This window comes from Carassius gibelio, chromosome A20 (assembly GCF_023724105.1).
Source record: "Carassius gibelio isolate Cgi1373 ecotype wild population from Czech Republic chromosome A20, carGib1.2-hapl.c, whole genome shotgun sequence".
Lineage (NCBI taxonomy): Eukaryota > Metazoa > Chordata > Actinopteri > Cypriniformes > Cyprinidae > Carassius > Carassius gibelio.
The window spans coordinates 3,345,879-3,365,341 of NC_068390.1; the positions used below are offsets into that span (position 1 = coordinate 3,345,879).

The window sequence follows — 19,463 nt, forward strand, 5'->3', positions numbered from 1 at the left end:
TTTATGCAGCTCATTATGCAGGGCTTTGTCTTCTCAGGTGTAAATCATAATGATATTCATGATAGTTGACGCCTACTCTCATATGAACTTTACCAACAAAAAGTGTCTTAGAAAATGTAAATCAATGTATTGTTTTCTGTAAGTGAGTAAACAAGATGATTTTCACATGAATTACAAAGAAAAATTCTTGGCTACAAGCTCCAGTTCTCAAAAAATCCAGGCACCATTGTTCTTTATGTTTGCCTTGTTCAAGTGTTTTAACATTGTTCGTTTTTCACTAACCACAAGGGAGATCCCTTGATCCCCGAGAGCAGGAAGGAACACCGTTCCAGTACAGAGTCAGCAGAAGAGATGGACCGTAGTGATAGCAAGGTGAGGCCAAAGAAAGACCTTCGCCCGAACAGGGACTTGAACCCTGGACCCTCAGATTAAAAGTCTGATGCTCTACCGACTGAGCTATCCGGGCTCTTGTGGAGCAAAGAAGAGACGCAGGTGTCACGGGATGAAAGCTAGAAGCAGTTAGGACAAAGGACCATAGAAGGCACAATTACCATCACAGAAAGCTAAAGCAATACTGCAAAGCCCTCCCGCAGTCGGCAGGGTTCGAACCTGCGCGGGGAGACCCCAATGGATTTCAAGTCCATCTCGGCCACGACTACGTCTAGCGGCAGGCTGCCTGCCCAGTTGTCTGGTGTCACCCTGCACAGGCCAGGCATCAAAAACAAAATAGAGAAGAAAGATGAGGTGGTAAAAAAATGCCAACCTTCCCGTACACTCAACGCCAGAGTATTGCCGTGACCCGGATTCGAACCGGGGTTGCTGCGGCCACAACGCAGAGTACTAACCACTATACGATCACGGCGTGCCACTGGCTCTCCCGGGTTAACCCCTGGATCCCGAATAGAAGAAGCACCAGCGGTGTGTTGGTCCGTCGAAGAGGGACTGGACATTTCGCAAATCAGTGGGAGGACCTTGAAAAATTCATGGACGCTTTTCCTCACGGCCTTCAGCAAACAGCGTAGTCGGCAGGATTCGAACCTGCGCTGGGAGACCCCAATGGATTTCTAGTCCATCGCCTTGACCACTCGGCCACGACTACAAGAACAGACCAACTCCTGCTCAGTTTGTGTGCAACACTGCTGCCTGACCTTCTTGCAAACATCCCAGCTCAGTCAGCAAGCGGACTGTAACCCAGTAAAGGGTTTCCTTTTTTTGGATACAGACATAATAACAACAAAACTTTGTGCACTTCTAAAGATAACAAACAAGATGTGCTGTCTGCAGCCTTTGTCTGCGCTGATCTTCATTTACAAACACGTCATTAAAATGAACTGTAACTCCGTGAATACTCAACGAAGAGACATGAGAGAGATATCTATAGAGAGCTTGACATGTCTACTTTTAAACTAAACGAGTGCTGCCTAAAACAAATGTTCTGTGATAAAGTAATCCATATGAAAACAAGGCGATGTCCTTTTTTCACGTCTCCCTTCATTATATCTAATGTGACCACGCCCCACGCTGAACGCTCTATTCAGATTCAAACTGAAGCGCAGCTTGAATACGCCCACACAGAAGAAAAAGCAGCCAGACTGTTGTTCAAGTGCTTTTATTTTACTGTTTGCTTCGCGATGAGAGGAATAACACATAATTCACCCCAAAAAGATGTGACGTGGTTGAGGATTTGAGAAATGGATTTCCTCAGAAAAAAAAGAATGAAGCACTTTATTCAGCAGAGATCATAAACATGAGTAAGTCTCTTTATATTTATTTATATACTTGTACTAGCTTTCACATAACGTCTAAACATTTTACTAGTTAGACTCTTTCCAAACTATAATTCTTGACTAAATGTATAATTAAGTTAAATATTATGAAATTCCAATAACAATATACAAAACTATACCATTCAAAAGCTTGATGTAAATAATATAAATGTAACAAATACATGTAACTGTAACAAATGTAACAAAAAATGGTGTTCTTTTAATTTACCCCCTAAAAAACCTGAAAAATGTCCTCTGCTATTTTCAACATTAATAATAATGATAACAATAAATGTTTTTTTTGTTGTTGTTGTTGTTGTTTTTTAGAAATTCAGATTGTTAAAAGGATTTCTTGAGGATTGTGTGACTGGAGTAATAATGCAAAAATAAAATTAGTTTGAAAGTCAGCTTTGATTGTTCCTAATAAACTGTTTAACTGCTCCCCCATATTAAATTATGTTGTGGGATAATTAAATATATTCTAAATAAACTACAAACTTAAAATTATATACATTTATTTTGTTCTCACGTTCTTTCTTGTAACACCTCCCTCTCAGTGACAACAGCTGACTGAGCGGCTCTTTATGCAGCTCATTATGCAGGGCTTTGTCTTCTCAGGTGTAAATCATAATGACATTCATGATAGTTGACGCCTACTCTCATATGACCTTTACCAACAAAAAGTGTCTTAGAAAATGTAAATCAATGTATTGTTTTGTGTAAGTGAGTAAACAAGATGATTTTCACATGAATTACAAAGAAAAATTCTAGGCTACAAGCTCCAGTTCTCAAAAATTCCAGGCACCATTGTTCTTTATGTTTTTTTGTTTTTTTTTGCCTTGTTCAAGTGTTTTAACATTGTTCGTTTTTCACTAACCACAAGGGAGATCCCTTGATCCCCGAGAGCAGGAAGGAACACCGTTCCAGTACAGAGTCAGTAGAAGAGATGGACCGTAGTGATAGCAAGGTGAGGCCAAAGAAAGACCTTCGCCCAAACAGGGACTTGAACCCTGGACCCAGGTGTCATGTGATGAAAGCTAGAAGCAGTTAGGACAAAGGACCATAGAAGGCACAATTACCATCACAGAAAGCTAAAGCAATATCAATCAATCAATCAGCTTTATTTATATAGTGCTTTAAACAAAAAACATTGCGTCAAAGCACTGAACAACATTCATTTGGAAAACAGTGTCTCAATAATGCAAAATGATAGTTAAAGGCAGTTCATCATTAAATTCAGTTATGTCATCTCTTTTCAGTTGAAATAGTGTCTGTTTTTATTTGCAATCAAGTCAATGATATCGCTGTAGATGAAGTGACCCCAACTAAGCAAGCCAGAGGCGACAGCAGCAAGGAACCTAAACTCCATCGGTGACAGAATGGAGAAAAAAACCTTGGGAGAAACCACGCTCAGTTGGGGGGCCAGTTCTCCTCTGACCAGACGGAACCAGTAGTTCAATTCCAGGCTGCAGCAAAGTCAGATTGTGCAGAAGAATAATCTGTTTCCTGTGGTCTTGTCCTGGTGGTCCTCTGAGACAAGGTCTTTACAGGGGATCTGTATCTGGGGCTCTAGTTGTCCTGGTCTCCGCTGTCTTTCAGGGCAGTACAGGTCCTTTCTAGGTGCTGATCCACCATCTGGTCTGAATACGTACTGGATCCGGGTGACTGCAGTGACCCTCTGATCTGGACACAGACTGGATCTGGTGGCCACGGTGACCTCGGAACAAGAGACAAACAGGCAAATACGTAGATGCCATTCTTCTAATGATGTTATGTGAAGTGTTTCCGGTTCCGGTTCCGGTTTACCTAATTAATGCAGCCTAAAAATCCTTTAACGGATTTGGATATTAAAAGCATATTAGTATGTTATGTGTATGCCAGGTTAAAGAGATGGGTCTTTAATCTAGATTTAAAATGCAAGAGTGTGTCTGCCTCCCGAACAATGTTAGGTAGGTTATTCCAGAGTTTAGGCGCCAAATAGGAAAAGGATCTGCCGCCCGCAGTTGATTTTGATATTCTAGGTATTATCAAATTGCCTGAGTTTTGAGAACGTAGCGGACGTAGAGGAGTATAATGTAAAAGGAGCTCATTCAAATACTGAGGTGCTAAACCATTAAGGGCTTTATAAGTAATAAGCAATATTTTAAAATCTATACGATGTTTGATAGGGAGCCACTGCAGTGTGGACAGGACCGGGCTAATATGGTCATACTTCCTGGTTCTAGTAAGAACTCTTGCTGCTGCATTTTGGACTAGCTGTAGTTTGTTTACCAAGCATGCAGAACAACCACCCAATGCTAGAAACGTGGCTTTCTAAGGAAAGATTGCGATCAAGTAGCACACCTAGGTTCCTAACTGATGACGAAGAATTGACAGAGCAACCATCAAGTCTTAGACAGTGTTCTAGGTTATTACAAGCAGAATTGTTAGGCCCTATGATTAACACCTCTGTTTTTTCTGAATTTAGCAGTAAGAAATTACTCGTCATCCAATTTTTTATATCGACTATGCATTCCATTAGTTTTTCAAATTGGTGTGTTTCACCGGGCTGCGAGGAAATATAGAGCTGCGTATCATCAGCATAACAGTGAAAGCTAACACCATATTTCCTGATGAGATCTCCCAAGAGTAAAATATAAAGCGTATATACCTTTAGTGACTGTCTTCATGCCTCTTGGCCGCAAAGCCTTGGTAGAATTGAGTTCCTCCTCAACAGAAACTCACCTAAACGATTGTGAAAACAGATTCAGTGTTCCCGCCCAGTTTCAAATTTTCAAATTTTCGAGTTTCTCCAATCTTCTTGAAACTTTTAGTTTTTTTGAGCCGAGATTTCAAGTTTCTCCAATCTTATTGAAACTCACCACAGGGGTAGCACGTGTCCAGACTAGCATGGGAAATCAGGTTTTAGCTTGATATCTCTTCAGAAAGCTGAGACATGGACTTGCCACGTACAATCTATCCCATTGTAAAAAAAAAACAGACTGTTTGTGGTCAGTGGAATTCCGAGGGTTTAACACCTCTGGGTGCTTCGGGAGTAAGTGAGGAGCCACCTGAACAGGTTTATTGGCAGATTCGTTGACCATTGTGTTGAATTTCAAGAAGGTTAGCCATGTGTTAGGGCCGGCGCGCAGGGGTCTAAGGAGGGCCTGCCACGTACCCCCTTTTAGACACCCCTTGAGACCCTGCCTTACGTGATGGCCTAGGTGGAATAAGACGGAATAAGAAGAAAGCCACACAGGCTTGGAATGTCACAGTTGTGGGTTAGGTTTAGGTCAAACAATGACTGCTCTTTCATTTCTGCATCAACTTTACCTTTAGTGACTGTATTAATGCCTATTGGCCGCAAAGACTTGGAAGCGTTGAGTTCCTCCTGAACAGAAACCCACCTGAACAATTTTGAAAAAGAGATCCAGTGTTCCCGCCCAGTTTCAAACTGGGGACCTTTCGCGTGTAAGGCAAACGTGATAACCACTACACTACGGAAACCCACTTCCTAAGCAAGTCCGAAATCATTGTGTGCAGGCTCAGCAAAATGCGCATAAAGGCTAAACCTTCTGAAGCCAACTGTCGGCTCAAAGGGGTTCATACATTTCTTCAAAAGGGGACAGCTGTTACTGCTCAGTTTCGAACAGAGGACCTTTCGCGTGTTAGGCGAACGTGATGACCACTACACTACAGAAACTCCACAGGCTAACGCTAGAGTGCTTTTTGGGCGAATATTTATACTGCGATGTGCCCGAAAGCAAATAGACAATCGGCGTAATTCCCACGCACAAGAGGACAGAGTTCATTCGGCCTGGCAGTCTATGCAGAGTTCCCTGAAACGCTACCCTTAACTTACCTCGGAATTAAACACTTGCAGCTTGATATCAAGCTGAAACCTGCCTTCCTGTGCTAGTCTCAAACTAACAAACCCAAAGTTTCAAGAACACAGGAGAAACTCGAAAATTTCTCTTGGTGATTTTTGTTGGTCAAATTTTCGAGTTTCTCCAATCTTCTTGAAACTTTTAGTTTTTTTGAGCCGAGATTTCAAGTTTCTCCAATCTTATTGAAACTCACCACAGGGGTAGCACGTGTCCAGACTAGCATGGGAAATCAGGTTTTAGCTTGATATCTCTTCAGAAAGCTGAGACATGGACTTGCCACGCACAATCGATCCCATTGTAAAAAAAAACAGACTGTTTGTGGTCACTGGAATTCCGAGGGTTTAACACCTCTGGGTGCTTCGGGAGTAAGCCAGGAGCCACCTGAACAGGTTTATTGGCAGATTCGTTGACCATTGTGTTGAATTTCAAGAAGGTTAGCCATGTGTTACAAACTGCTATGGGTTGCATCGTTTTATCAGAAAATAACACTCCAGATGGATGTGTTTTAAAGTTCGTCAAGGGGATAAAAAGGCTACTTGTGGGCACGTAGGGGATCAGGGGGACACATAGACAGCTTGCGGTCACAGTTTTTGTATTACCAGTGGACAGAAGCGCAATTAGTGGTCATATAGACGGTGAGAGGGACTGATGAGCTGTTTGTGGTGACACAGGTGATCATTGGGACAGACAGGGCCGGCGCGCAGGGGTCTAAGGAGGGCCTGCCACGTACCCCCTTTTAGACACCCCTTGAGACCCTGCCTTACGTGATGGCCTAGGTGGAATAAGACGGAATAAGAAGAAAGCTACACAGCCTTGGAATGTCACAGTTGTGGGTTAGGTTTAGGTCAAACAATGACTGCTCTTTCATTTCTGCATCAACTTTACCTTTAGTGACTGTATTAATGCCTATTGGCCGCAAAGCATTGGAAGAGTTGAGTTCCTCCTGAACAGAAACCCACCTGAACAATTTTGTAAAAGAGATCCAGTGTTCCCGTCCAGTTTCGAACTGGGGACCTTTCGCGCGGGAGCCGAAAATAGTTAAGCTTAACTGCTCTTAACTTTTCCCATTCATTCTCTATGGTAGTGCTTAACACTACGGATGCGATATATTTGTGGCCACACGTAGATTTCCCGGTGCTGTTTTGCCTCTTCCGTGGCGCGGAATTCAAACAGCAGATACTCATCTGTCAATCATTCGCTCTGAAGGAGAGGAGACGCGTTTTACGATCGGAGATTTCTTCACGAAATTGTTTTGTTTGAACAAAATACGCTGCCAAACTCCCAACAAGCAGGTAAAGTGAATTCTGTGTTTCTTTTAAAAAAACTAAACTAAAAAAAAAACGTACAATTAATTACTTATGATACGATCATAAAATCATATTTTTGTGATTAATTATAGCAACTGTTTTGAAGGTTATGTGATTTTCAAGACTTTAGTGTATATATAATGTATATGTAATGTATTCCCTATTATAATGTACATGTTTATTAAGATTGTTGCACATTTTGTACATCCTACAAAAGAACAGTTATTACAAGATTGATTTTATCTGTTCACAAAGTTCGTTTATTATATGTTAATCATACTTAAAGTGTATCTAGATGAAAAAACGAATACAAACTCATTTTATAGTATTTGTGGCCAAGACAGGATTCGAACCTCTAATTCTGTGTATTGTATTCTTCCCGCATCCCTGGAATTTCCTTCGTTTCTATTGGCTAGTCAGCGCTCTACACCTATCCGCGACTGGCTTTTGCATGTGATGATAGGTTTAGGTCAAACAATGACTGCTCTTTCATTTCTGCATCAACTATACCTTTAGTGACTGTGTTCATGCCTCTTGGCCGCAAAGCCTTGGTAGCGTTGAGTTCCTCCTCAACAGAAACCCACCTAAACGATTGTGAAAAGAGATTCAGTGTTCCCGCCCAGTTTCGAACTGGGGACCTTGCGGGAGATCCGGGTCCGATTCCCGGCCAATGCAGCAGAAGACCTGAAGAAGACCTGAAGACCTGTTAAGCTGTGCATGAGCCCAGATCATCTGCTTAAAGAATGCCCTGAATTTAAGTGTCCCAAGTGCGAGGAAAGGGGACATTTCGCAAGGGATTGCAACACAGTCAGATGCCCGGAGTGTCAAAAGATTTTTAATAAGTGTGAGTGTTGGATGGAGAGAGAGGAAGGAGGTCTGGAGCATCGGGTGGACGGACAGGTGCATGAAGGAAACACTGAAGAGGCAGGAGATATTGATGAAGGACAAGGGGATGAAGGATTACCACAGAAGGAAACAGAAGGAGGAACAGACAACCAAGAGAAAGAAGAAAAAGGAAAAAATAATTATATGGATTAGGAAAAAACAGCAGAACAGAATACTCAATGGACAGAAATGGAAATATCGGACAGTTTTAAAAATCTTTTGGATAATGTGGAGAGTGATGGACATGGAATGCAAGATCAAAACAAAGAAATGGGCAGTGAAGAAGAAACAAGGATGGACAACATGGGGAAAAACAGATGGGAGAGAGGACAAAGTAGAAGGAGAACATTAAAGGTAAAACCAAATGTGGAAAATGTAAGAAAAAAGTTAATGACAAGGGGCAGAGTAAAAAGTGTAAACAGATATGAAGTGTTAAGAGTGCTGGAGGGAGAAGATAAATAATAATGGTTTTTAGGTTGTTTTTTTTTCTTTTAATGGTTTTAAGTTGTGTTACTTTTAATGCAAGGGGGCTGATGGCCATGGGTAAATTTGAAAAGGTGAAAGAAATGTGTAAAAGAGATGATCTGATTTTATTACAAGAAACTAACTGGAGGGAAGAGTACATGACTGAAATAAGGAAAAGGTGGAGTGGAGAGATTTTTTATAACAATGGTGATGGGAGGCTGGGATGAGGAGTTGTGATTTTAGTAAAAGAAAACTGTGGGGTATCATGTAAAACAATATATAATGACATAGATGGGAAATGTATTGCGGTTGAAATGGAGTATGAGGAGAAAAAAGTTATTGTAGTTAATATTCATGCACCGACTGTAGAGAATGAAAAGAAGGAATATTTAAATGTAGTAAGAGATTTTTTTAAAAAGCATAAAGAATTATTATGATGGGTGATTTTAATACCGTTTTCAGTAAATTAGAAATTGGTGAGGGAATGTTTTTAAAAATGATAAAGGAAGAAAAGAACTGAAATTATTAATGGAATAAAATAATATAATTGATGTATGGAGAGAAAGAAACGGAAAAAAGAAAAAATATTCAAGGAGGCAATTAGTAGGGAATTTTATGTGTAAGACAAGGATTGATTTTATTTTGTGTACAAGAAACATTGAAGGATTTATCGGTAACATTAAATGTGAAGAATCAAGTTTAAGTGACCATAAACCACTTTTTATGCAAGTAGACTGGAGTTCAGTAAAAAGAGGGCCGGGTGTATGGGTTTTAAATGTAGAGGTTTTGAAGAATGAGGAGTATGTTTTAAGTATTAAAGAAATTATTGAAAAAGAAAAGAGAATGAAATGTACAGTGAAGATAAAAGGATATGGTGGGAAAATGTTAAATATTTAGTTAAAAAAATTCACAATAAAGTATTGCAGATTAATACAGATATGTAAGAGGAAGAAGGAGAGAGAACTAAGAGAGAAATTGGAAAAGGAATTAAATGAGAATGGGAAAGATATACAAAAAAATTAAATAATTGGAGGGAATACTGAAAGAAATGGAAGAGAAAAAATATGAAGGTGCAAGATTAAGAAGTAAATCTAAATATACTGTGGAGGGAGAAAAATGTACAAAGTTTTTCTTTGATCTAGAAAAAATAAGGGGGGAAGCTGGAATGATTAAAGAAATAAGAGGAAAAAATGGTGTAGTGGTGGAAACATATGAGGAAATATTAAAAGAAGTAAAAGCATATTATGAAAACCTGTTTAGTACTGAGGGGTTGAGGGAAGAAGATAAACTGGAGTTAATAAATCAAATAAAAACAACAATAGGAGAAGTAGACAAAAAAGAGTGTGGTGAAGAGATAAGAGAAGAAGAGAGAAAAAGAGCAATAAGTGAATTAAACAAAAATAAAAGTCCAGGTATAGATGGTTTGGGGAGTGAATTTTATATAGTTTTTAAAGATTTTTTTAACCAGTATTTTAAAAGAAGTATATGAAGACATTTTTAAGAAAGAGGAAATTAATCAGAGAATATGGATGGGATTAATAAAGTTGATATATAAAAGAAAAGGAGATAAAGTAGACTTAAAAAATTATAGACCAATTACAATGCTGAATACAGATCTGAAAATTTTAACAAAAGTTTTAGCCAACAGATTGAAAGAGGTAATGCCAACCATAATTGAAACAAATCACAAGTGTATGGAGTTAAAGGGAAAGATGTAACAGACACAACTTTAAGTATAATAGATAGAATAAGATATATGAAAGAAAAAAAAAGAAAAAAGGATATGTTATTAGTTTGGATTTCGAAAAGGCTTTTGATAGAGTGGAACATGAATATTTATTTGAAATTTTAAGAAGGTACGGGTTTGGGGAAAATTTTGTCAAGTGGATTACAATTTTATATAGCGGAGCAATAACAAGAATACAGTGTAATGGTTTTTTAACTGAATGTTTTAAAATTACTAGGTCAGTAAGACAAGGATGTCCATTATCAGCGCTTTTATATTCTTTAGTTGGGATTAGCTATTAAAATAGATGAAGACATAAGAGGTATAAACATTGAAGGAAGTATTTCAATATTTCAATATGCAGATGATACAACAATAATAGTTAAAGATATAGAGAGTGTTAATAAAGTAATGGAAGTATGTTTTGTAGGGGATCAGGAGGTAAGATAAATGAAGAAAAAAATATATATATATGAGATTTGGAGGATTATTTAAGGGATTATTTTCATTTTAAAGAAACAAAAGAAATAAGGATTTTAGGTGTTCTAATGGGAAAAGACGAAAAGAAAGTTAAAGACAAAATGTGGGAAGAAATAGCAGGAGGAATTGAAAGAAGGTTAAATTTTTGGAAATTGAGGACTTTAAGTTTAAAAGGGAAGGTTTTAATTTTAAATGTGTTAATGGTGTCAAAGTTGTGGTATGTTTTATATGTGACTGCTATGCCAGTGTGGGTGGAAAAAAGGTTGAAAAAATGTTTTTTAGATTTTTTATGGAATAGTAAACCTTCAAGGTGTCACAGCCACACCTTCTACACTCCCGGAATCGGACACTTACGCCACACCCACTCGTCCCCAATCACCCGAACTCTGAACTCCTGTGCATCATCACCAGAACCACATATAAAGCCATCAGTCACCATCACTCATCATCTGGTCTTGCACCGATCTCCTCACTTGCCTGAACGCCATTATTAAACCTACCTGAACTCTTGAACCCTCTTCATCCTCGTCAGTCTTCCTGTCCCCATCGTCTTCATCTGAGCACCATCTGGATCACCGTTCACCATAAGGGAAGTTGTGTTGTCACCGTTCTATCCACGTGTCAAGATTCACCTGTGTCTGAAACCTCTGATTCACATTAAACTACCTTATCACTGAATCCTCTGTGTCCTCGTCTGTGTCTGACAGAAGACCAGACCGCATGCAGAGCTCTTCGGACACGGGCGAGGACCGCACCGCAGATCCCTTCACGCAACTGGTTCACGCTGTACGGTCCTCACTGATGCAACAAACTCCCCCTTCTTCACCGGCTGTCAACAACTCAAACACCGCTACAACTCCGGTCACTTCTTCAGTTGCCCCTGCGAGTCCCATGGCCAAACCAGCGACATACAGCGGCACGGCGGAGGATTGCAGCGGGTTCCTGCTACATGGTGTTCCCTCTATATGGAATCCAACTCTCATTTATTCACCTCCGAACGCAGTCGAGTAGCCTTCATCATCAACCTACTCTCAGGTAAGGCCCTCCAATGGGCTGAATCAGAATCAGAATCAGAATCAGAATGAGCTTTATTGCCAGGTATGTTTACACATACGAGGAATTTGTTTTCGTGACAGAAGCTCCGCAGTACAACAGAATGACAGCGACAGAACATAAAACACATAATAAAAGAATAAAAAATACAAATATGTAGACAGTGAATGACAATATACAAATGACAATTGTAGGCAGGTATATTACAAAGTGAAGTTATGTATGTACATATATATTGTGTGCAAGATTTAAGTGTATACTAAGTATGTGTGTTAGATAAATAAAGTGTGTGTGTATATAAATATAAAGTGTAGTGTGTTCGCCATTATTGTCAGCTGTTCATAAGATGGATTGCCTGAGGGAAGAAACTGGTCCTGTGTCTGGTTGTTCTGGTGCTCAGTGCTCTGTAGCGTCGACCAGATGGCAACAGTTCAAAGAGGGAGTGTGCTGGATGTGAGGGGTCCAGAGTGATTTTGACAGCCCTTTTTCTCACTCTGGATAAGTACAGTTCTTGAATAGATGGGAGAGTTGAACCGATGATTCGCTCAGCAGTCCGGACTACTCTCTGTAGTCTTCTGAGGTCAGATTTAGAAACTGAGCTGAACCAGACAGTTACTGAAGTGCAGAGGATGGATTCAATGATGGTGGAGTAGAACTGTTTCAGCAGCTCCTGTGGCAGGTTTAACTTCCTCAGCTGGCGGAGAAAGTACAACCTCTGCTGGGCCTTTTTTACGATGGAGTCAATGTGAATGTCCCACTTCAGGTCCTGAGAGATGGTGGTTCCCAGGAACCTGAATGACTCCACTGCAGTCACAGGGCTGTTCATGATGGTGAGTGGGGGGAGTGCAGGGGGGTTTCTCCTGAAGTCCACGATCATCTCCACTGTTTTGAGGGTGTTAAGCTCCAGGTTGTTGAGACTGCACCAGACAGCCAGCTCTTTTACCTCCTGTCTGTAAGCAGACTCGTCACCGTCCTGAATGAGGCCGATGAGTGTGGTGTCATCTGCAAACTTCAGGAGCTTGACAGAGGGGTCCTTAGATGTGCAATCGTTGGTGTACAGGGAGAAGAGCAGTGGTGAGAGTACACAGCCCTGGGGAGCTCCGGTGCTGATTGTACGGGTGCTGGATGTGTATTTTCCCAGCCTCACTAGCTGCTGCCTGTCTGTCAGGAAGCTGTTGATCCACTGACAGACGGAGGTGGGCACGGAGAGCTGATTTAGTTTGGGCAGGAGGAGGTTTGGGATGATCGTGTTGAAGGCCGAGCTGAAGTCCACAAACAGGATCCTCACATAAGTCCCCGGTCTGTCTAGGTGTTGCAGAACATAATGCAGTCCAATGTTTACTGCATCGTCCACAGACCTGTTTGCTCTGTAGGCAAACTGAAGAGGATCCAGCAAGGGCCCAGTGATGTCCTTCAGGTGGGCCAGCACCAGTTTTTCAAATGACTTCATGACTACAGACGTTAGAGCCACAGGCCTGTAGTCATTTAGTCCTGTAATTTTGGGTTTCTTAGGGATGGGTATGATGGTGGAACGTTTGAGGCATGAAGGGACTTCGCACAGCTCCAGCGATCTGTTGAAGATCTGTGTGAAGATGGGGGCCAGCTGGTCAGCACAGGATTTCAGACAGGCTGGTGTAACACAATCTGGGCCTGGTGCTTTTTTCCTTTTCTGCTTCCGGAAGACCTGGCGCACCGCATCCTCGCTGATCTGAATTGCAGGTGGGGGGGAGAGGGGGGATGCAGGAGGTGAGAATGGTGAGAGTGCTTGATTGGAGAGGTGTTCAGGATGGGTTGCAGGAGCTGTTAATGGTGTGAACGGTAGTTTGGAGAGGCATTCAGGGCTGGTTGCAGGAGTTGTGAAGGGTGTGAATGTTTTTGTGGGGAGGCGTTCAGGGCAGGTGATGGGTGTTCTTTCAAACCTGCAGTAAAACTCGTTCAGATCGTCTGCCAGTCGTTGATTCTCTACGGTGCTGGGGGGTGGTGTCTTGTAATTGGTGATCTTCTTTAGACTTTTCCACACTGATTCGTTGGAAGTGAACTGAGTCCTTATTTTTTCAGAATAATTCCTCTTTGCCACTTTGATCTCCTTTTCCAATGTGTATTTAGCCTGTTTATACAAGACATTGTCCCCCTTCACGTAAGCATCTTCTTTGGCCTGACGGAGCTGTCTGAGTTTTGCAGTGAACCACGGTTTGTCATTATTGTAAATTAGTTGAGTCTTTGTAGGAATACACATATCCTCACAGAAACTGATATATGATGTTACGGTCTCTGTGAGTTCATCCAGATCGGTGGCAGCAGCTTCAAAAACACTCCAATCAGTGAGGTCAAAACAAGATTGTAAATCCTGCTCTGCTTCATTAGTCCATCTTTTTACAGTCCTTGATACAGGTTTAGCTGATTTTAGTTTCTGCCTGTAGGACGGTATAAGATGAACCAGAAGGTGATCAGAACGTCCCAAAGCTGCTCGTGGAACAGAGTGAAATGCATCCTTTATTGTGGTGTAACAGTGATCCAATATATTACTGTCTCTTGTGGGACATGTAACATGCTGTCTGTATTTTGGCAGTTCACGGGACAGATTGGCTTTATTAAAGTCCCCGAGAAGGATTAAAACAGAGTCAGGGTGTTGTTGTTCTGTCTCTGTAATCTGATCAGCGAGTTTCTGTAAAGCTGAGCTCACATGCGCTTGAGGATGGATGTAAACACTGACCAGAATGAACGAGTGAAACTCCCGCGGCGAATAGAACGGCTTGCAGTTAATGAAGAGTGTTTCGAGATTTGAGCAGCACGTCTTCTTTAACACAGTTACATCTGTACACCACCGTTCATTGATGTAAAAGCATGTCCCGCCGCCGCGCGATTTCCCAGTGGATTCTGATTCACGATCCGCTCTAAACAGCTGAAATCCCGGCAGATGGAGCGCGCTGTCCGGTATGGTGTCATTCAGCCAGGTTTCCGTGAAACACAGAGCAGCAGAGTGTGTGAAATCCTTATTAGTCCGAGAAAGCAGAAGGAGTTCGTCCGTTTTGTTGGGTAGAGAGCGGAGATTTGCCAGATGGATGCTAGGCAACGGCGTTCGAAATCCGCGCTTCCTGAGTCTGACGAGCGCTCCCGCTCGCTTCCCCCGTCTGCGCGTCCTGAAGCGCTTGATCAGCGCCGCCGCTCCTCCGATAACAACGTTCACTAAAACATCTGAATAATTGAAATCCGGAAAAACATCTTGTGGTGCGTTCTGCCGAATGTTCAGCAGTTCTTCCCTGGTGAAACTGATGGCAGGAATATAACTAAAGACAGGACAAACTAACAAAAACACAAAAACATATGCGGAGCTCGTCACGGAGGCAGCCATCCTGTATCGGCGCCAGCGATACGAATCTCTCTGGGACTCGAACTCACCTGCCCTTGGATCCGTCACTAACTTCTGTTCCCAGTTAAAATCCGTCTTTGGCCATCAAACTTCTGCATTGTCTGTCCATGACCAATTATTTACCATTCACCAACAGAGAGATGAATCTGTGAGTGATTATGCCATACGCTTCCGTACTCTCGCTTACATAAGCGGCTGGAATGAAACTGCCTTAATTACAGCATATCGCCACGGATTGAATGACAAGATACAAAGTTTGATAGTTGTGTACGAAGACTCACTAGGACTAGAGAATCTCATTCAGAAATCCATTTGAGTTGCCCAGAGACTCACTGCCTGTCATCCGCTCACTCCCGCTGTACTTCCTCCGCCCGCTATACCATCTGTCGCTCCTCCAGCACCTGAACCCATGCAAGTGGACTCTCACCATCTGTCCGCATCGGAACGTCAGCGGAGGATCAACGCCGGGCTATGTCTCTATTGTGGGGGAGATGGACACCTCTTACCATCCTGTCCAGTTCGACCTCCACGCCCAGCGGTGAGTACCATTCATATACCTCCTCAAACTGCTCATCTAACTAAGACCTGGGTTACTCTAAAACACCTTTGCTCTTCTGTTTCAGTACAAGCCCTCATCGACTCCGGTTCGGCGGGGAACTTCATCAACCGGCAAACCTTAACTCGTCTCAACGCCAAACATCACCGAAGCCCTGTCGAACTCAAAGTAACCACCATACAGGGAAAGCCGCTGGGCAAGGGTCGTGTCCACTATTTCTCCCCCACAATCATCCTCCACGTGGGACTCCTGCACGAAGAAGACATCACGTTCATGGTGCTGGAGGAATCCACCGCAGACATCATCCTGGGACGCCCCTGGCTTAACCTCCACCAACCTCACATCCATTGGCCCACTGGCGAGATCCTGAAATGGGGAATGTCCTGCCATCATACCTGCATCACTCCTCCAGCTAAAATCCCCAAGGTCAGTCCTCCCTTAAGGAAGTCTTCCCTACCTGTCCAGTCCACATCAGTGGAGAGCCCCGACACGAAGATGGATCATATCATCCCTCCTGAATATCGGGCGTTCCAGGATGTGTTCAGTAAGCGGTTGGCAACGAAGCTACCACCTCATAGGCCATGGGACTGGGCCATTGACCTCCTGCCTGGAGCAACCCTTCCTAAAAGACGAATCTATCCCCTGTCCATCCCGGAGCAGAAGGCCATGGAGGAGTATATACAGGAAGCCCTCGCTCAGGAGTTCATCCGACCATCTACTACCCCTGCCGCTTCCAGCTTCTTCTTCGTGGCCAAGAAGGACGGAGGCTTGAGGCCGTGCATCGATTATCGCCACCTCAATTCACAAACCGTCAAATTCAGTTATCCTCTTCCCCTGGTCCCAGCGGCGTTGGAACAACTACGCAGAGCCAGGATCTTCACGAAACTGGACTTGAGGAGCGCCTACAACCTAATCCGCATCCGGAAGGGGGACGAATGGAAGACCGCTTTCATCACTCCTTCCGGGCACTATGAATACCGGGTCATGCTGTATGGGTTATCCAACAGTCCATCCGTCTTCCAAAACTACATGAATGAAGTCTTCAGAGATTACCTTAACAAGTTCGTAATTGTCTACATCGACGACATCCTCATCTACTCCACATCCAAGCAAGAACATATCCATCATGTCATCCTCGTACTCCGAAAACTCCGGGAACACCACCTTTACCTCAAATCCGAAAAATGTGAGTTCCATACGCCCTCAGTCCAGTTCCTAGGTTACATCATCGACCCATGTGGCGTGAAGATGGACCAGGGGAAGGTGGACGCCATCACACACTGGCCTCAACCCGGCTCCATAAAAGAACTTCAACGCTTCCTGGGCTTTGCCAACTTTTATCGAAGATTCATCAAGGACTACAGTTTACTCAGCTCCCCTCTAACTTCTCTCCTCCGGAACCGGCCCAAGTCTCTGTCCTGGAACCCCAAGGCCACTGAAGCTTTCCACCTGCTCAAACAAGCCTTCAAGACCGCTCCAATCCTCATCCACCCTGATCCCAGCCACCAGTTCATCGTGGAAGTGGACGCCTCATCCACCGGGGTCGGAGCAGTCCTCTCCCAGCGGCAGGGGAATCCACCACGACTCCATCCATGTGCCTTCTTCTCGAAGAAGCTATCCCCGGAGGAGCAGAATTATGACATCGGTAGCCGTGAACTACTGGCCATTAAGCTGGCTCTGGAAGAATGGCGTCACTGGCTGGAGGGAGCCCAGTTCCCTTTCGAGGTGGTAACCGACCACCGGAACCTGGAATACCTCCGTGAAGCCAAAAGACTGAATCATCGCCAAGCTAGATGGGCCTTGTTCTTCACGAGATTCAACTTCAAGGTCACCTATCGCCCTGGCTCCCAGAACAATAGAGCCGACGCCCTCTCCCGTCTTCATCAAGCAGATCCCGAACCCGAATCTCCAGAATCAATCCTCCCTCCAGCCATGATAGTTAGTCCTATCCAGTGGAGTATTGATCATCTGATTGCACAGGAAAACCTTCAACACCCTGCTCCGCCGGGAGGTCCAGAAGGGAAACTCTTCGTCCCCCCTCAACATCGGATTACCCTCCTGGACTTAGCTCACACCTCTCCGGGCTCTGGACACCCAGGCAGGAGGCGGACCCTCTCGCTCCTACAACAGCGTTACTGGTGGCCATCGATGGCTCTGGATACGGTCCGCTACCTCAAAGGATGCTCCGTCTGCGCCATAGCAGACACCCCTTGAAGACTCCCGGAAGGTAAACTGGTGCCTCTGCCCATTCCTGAACGTCCATGGACCCATATCGGCATTGATTTCATGACTGACCTCCCTCTCTCTCAAGGCTACACCTGTGTACTGGTAGTGGTCGACAGGTTTTCAAAATCATGTAAACTCATCCCTCTCAAAGGACTCCCCACTGCGTTCGAAGCGGCAGAGGCACTATTCCACAACGTCTTCCGTCACTTTGGCATCCCAGAAGATATCGTCTCCGACAGAGGCCCCCAATTCATCTCTAGAGTCTGGTCAGCTTTCTTCCGTCTTCTAGGGGTGTCCGTCAGTCTCTCCTCGGGATACCATCCTCAGACCAACGGCCAGACGGAGCGTAAGATTCAGGAGCTGGGGAGGTTCCTGACGATTTACTGCCACCGTAACCAGGACTGTTGGAGCCAGTACCTACCCTGGGCCGAATACGTTCAGAACTCCCTCCAGCAATCTACCACCGGGCTCACCCCCTTCCAATGTGTCCTTGGATACCAACCTCCGCTCTTCCCATGGTCAGGTGAGCCCTCGCAGGTCCCAGCGGTAGATCACTGGTTCCGACAGAGTGAGAGGGTCTGGGACTCGGCTCACGTGCATCTCCAGCGGGCAGTGCGGAGGCATAAGGAGCAAGCGGACGCTCGTCGAGGACCCACGCCGCAGTACCAACCTGGACAACAAGTCTGGCTCTCAACGAGGGACATCCGCCTCCGACTGCCCTGCCGTAAGCTGAGTCCCCGATACATCGGACCATTCACTATTGAACGGCAACTGAACGAAGTGACCTATAGACTCCAACTCCCTGCACAGTACCGTATCTCACCTTCATTCCATGTCTCACTCCTCAAACCCTTCACTGAACCTTTGTCTCCTCCATCCACAGAACCTGGTGATGATGCCGTACCTCCTCCTCCGGCCATCGAAGACGACAACGACATCTTCCGGGTGAGAGCTATCCTTGACTCTCGACGACGGGGTCCTCAACTGGAGTACCTTGTGGACTGGGAAAACTACGGCCCGGAGGAGCGTTGCTGCGTTAATCGTAACGACATCCTGGACCCCAGCCTTCTCACTGACTTTCATCAAGACCATCCAGACCGCCCCGCTCCCCGTGGCCGAGGTAGACCCCGTCGTCGCACAAGATCCCAGCCGTCAGGAGCCGCCCGTAGAGGAGGGGGTACTGTCACAGCCACACCTTCTACACTCCCGGAATCGGACACTTACGCCACACCCACTCGTCCCCAATCACCCGAATTCTGAACTCCTGTGCATCATCACCAGAACCACATATAAAGCCATCAGTCACCATCACTCATCGTCTGGTCTTGCACCGATCTCCTCACTTGCCTGAACACCATTATTAAACCTACCTGAACTCTTGAACCCTCTTCATCCTCGTCAGTCTTCCTGTCCCCATCGTCTTCATCTGAGCACCATCTGGATCACCGTTCACCATAAGGGAAGTTGTGTTGTCACCGTTCTATCCACGTGTCAAGATTCACCTGTGTCTGAAACCTCTGATTCACATTAAACTACCTTATCACTGAATCCTCTGTGTCCTCGTCTGTGTCTGACAACAGCGAATATAACGGGTTGTAATAAAAGACGGCGCCGTCCACAGAGACATTTCTATGTGCACTATTTCATCCGTGAAAACCTTAGTCCCCTGGCTATCATGTCAGAATCTGCAATTCAAAATAAATTTTGCCTGCCACGGCAGCAAATTCAGCAGCTTTTAGATATTGATGTTGGTCCGACTTTGT

The 19,463-nt window shown here is 44.1% G+C and overlaps 1 long non-coding RNA gene and 5 other non-coding genes across 7 annotated transcripts in view; all 6 read right to left on the reverse strand.

Annotated features, from left to right (window-relative positions):
- The window catches only part of LOC127938322 (uncharacterized), a 17,967-nt gene extending 15,238 nt beyond the window's left edge, over positions 1-2,729 (reverse strand). Inside the window, exons 1-2 of one of the 2 annotated variants that reach the window (XR_008148666.1) lie at positions 2,435-2,729; positions 1-87 (exon numbers count right to left, since the gene is read on the reverse strand). The exon at positions 1-87 is cut by the window's left edge and continues 340 nt beyond it. This is a non-coding gene — a long non-coding RNA (uncharacterized LOC127938322). Of the gene's footprint in view, positions 633-2,434 lie in introns of those variants that run through there. The other variant, XR_008148665.1, reaches the window with a different exon arrangement.
- On the reverse strand, positions 394-466 carry trnak-uuu (transfer RNA lysine (anticodon UUU)). Its single transcript has one exon. It is a non-coding gene; the product is annotated as a tRNA-Lys (tRNA).
- Positions 791-862, reverse strand: trnah-gug (transfer RNA histidin (anticodon GUG)). Its single transcript has one exon. It is a non-coding gene; the product is annotated as a tRNA-His (tRNA).
- trnas-aga (transfer RNA serine (anticodon AGA)) lies at positions 1,018-1,099 on the reverse strand. The gene has a single exon. It is a non-coding gene; the product is annotated as a tRNA-Ser (tRNA).
- A 2,450-nt stretch (positions 2,730-5,179) lies between the features above and the next one.
- trnav-uac (transfer RNA valine (anticodon UAC)) lies at positions 5,180-5,252 on the reverse strand. Its single transcript has one exon. It is a non-coding gene; the product is annotated as a tRNA-Val (tRNA).
- Positions 5,253-5,375: 123 nt separating this feature from the next.
- trnav-aac (transfer RNA valine (anticodon AAC)) lies at positions 5,376-5,448 on the reverse strand. Its single transcript has one exon. It is a non-coding gene; the product is annotated as a tRNA-Val (tRNA).
- Between the last annotated feature and the right edge of the window lie 14,015 nt (positions 5,449-19,463).